The following is a 2,426-nucleotide window of genomic DNA, read 5'->3' as shown; positions in this document are numbered from 1 at the left end:
TAAAACACTTAGTTGGGTTTTAATGTTGTTTTATTTCTCTTGTTTGCACAAGAGCAGCCGTTTGTATCGGTCGAGTTATTATAACTGATTTGCTAACCAAAATATTGCGACGACTACGCCTAAATACCTGACTCTTTGTTTTACCTTTCAGATGCTGCACATGTTTTGCCGTGTGACTTGCAAAATGCAATTCGGCAATTTACCTCTTGCTATTGGCTTTTCCGATGTAGCGATGTTGTTGTTGTCACGCGCTACCTGGTCGACGCTTCGTCATCAGTATCGGTGGGAGAGTTGTTGTTATGCTATTTCCACACTCAAACCTGCCGACGCACCGTCAGCAATATCGGTGGGAGTGGAGTGTTGACCGGATACGTGTTTACCGGTGTTAACTTATATGTAGGCAATAGCGGATAGTAAAATGCGTTTTACTGATGTATTCGCTGGATATCCAGGACGGTGTCATGAGGCATCCATATGGCGCAACAGCCCAAAAATAAACTATCATAAACAAGACGCTTAAAATTTCGTCACAATATTATTCATTGGGAGACGGTGCTTATCCTTTAGAGACTTTTTTAATGGTACCATACAAAGATAATGGGTATCTTACATAAGAACAAGAAAGATTCACCTATGTGCTAAGTTCGACAAAAGTCTTCATAGAGCAGGCTTTCGGTAGTTTGAAAAAAAAAATCGGATTCTTAATTATCTTGAAATCTTTTATTATTGACAAAGAAAATTGTAATATTGACGAAGAAACTATAATAAATCAAATAGACGTTGAATATAATTCACAACCTGATGTGTCCACAAATTTTTTAAGAGAAGAAGTCATACGAAAAAGAACAAATCTAGCTACTTTAATTTCAGCTTAATATTTACATGCTTATATGCAATGGCCGAAGTAAGAGTCCACAAGTTAATTTTCAATCCTTTTGTAATGTTTTTTTTTTTTGCTAAATTAATCTAAAATTTTAAATTTGAATTTCAGCTTACTATATTTTTATAAGATATTTGACAATCATATAATTACTTCCCCATTAAACTGTGAAATTTAATATTTTATTTTTAAAGTTGTAATAACATTTATTTATAATTTGTACTTCATGTGCTTTAAAGATATGAATAAATAAATTCATTTAAAATTAAATATATGTTACGATTATTTAAAAATATAGCATTGAGAAAAAACTTTTAAAATAAGTCGTAAATGTGCTATGTAAAGCTGACTAAACTCTGTTGGTATTGTATTCTATTGGTTATTAGACATACATATGTAGATGTCAGTAGCAAAAGTAGGCTTCGCATTTCTTCCACTTTTTGTTTTTCCACTTCCAGCTTTTCTTTATCTACCTGCATCAACTCTTTTAAAATTTCTTTGTCTGCAAAGGCTTCTTTTTCCAAAAAACTTAGGATCTCGCACTTCTTTCGATCTGATTTTGTTTTTGACTTTGGTGATGTGCTATCTAATTCACGAAAATCGTTAGTATCACCGGTTCCACTCAATATATCATATAGCGATGAATCTAAAGTGTCCTGAGGAACGGTCACATCGCTGCGTAAACATTGTCCATTTCCTCGTAAAATTCTCAGTGAGTGGCGGCTTCTCCTGATGTATTGTTTCTCTTTATTCGTTTATACGTTACCATAAAATTCAGAAATTTCCTGGTTATATCATCACGGCTGAATGGGAATTTGGAGTCAACTTCTTTAATATTATTTAATATTCTTTCCTACAGCACTGACCTTTTTTTTGCGTTTGGCAGCGAAATCGCCCTCATAACGCAGTCGAGTGGTCAAAAGCAGCTTTTTACGCTCATAATTCCATTTTTTGCTAGATTCACTAAAAATAAACCATTTAAATACAAATTAATAAACCAATAATAGCAATGCATACCAATCTTAGTCCGCCATCGTTGCGTTCAAACTTTGAAAAGCATCAATTTTCTTAGTGATGCACGATTTTCTGTATCAATGCGCATCGACAAGCATCAATTTTCTTAGTGATGCACGATTTTCTGTATCAATGCGCATCGACTATCGAGTTAATGCGTTTCAAAATATGACGTGATGTAATAAATACTGCGGATGCTTTATCGAACTTCGAACTTTGTTCGTATGCAAAGCAATTGACGTTTTCGAAGTCAGTCGAACTGTCATGATACGATTGGAACCAGCCATACGTTTACTCGATCGTTATTGCCGAAGAACAGATTGTTCGTGCTGCATCAGATCAGTTGACGCTGGCGGCTACTCGAGTTGAGTAACAATGTTGTCTATGCTGAACTGAATTCATTTGATGTGTTTTTGGCACGACTGTTTGTTCTGATTTTATCATACTCGTTGCAGCTCTCTGGTATGTACAAGTTATTTTTAATTGACTTCGTATCACTTCACTTCAGCGGTAGCGACGGTGTTGGTGACTA

This window comes from Bactrocera dorsalis, chromosome 1, assembly GCF_023373825.1.
Source record: "Bactrocera dorsalis isolate Fly_Bdor chromosome 1, ASM2337382v1, whole genome shotgun sequence".
NCBI lineage: Eukaryota > Metazoa > Arthropoda > Insecta > Diptera > Tephritidae > Bactrocera > Bactrocera dorsalis.
The sequence above is the reverse complement of the archived record's forward strand: the minus strand, read 5'-3'. Positions refer to the sequence as shown.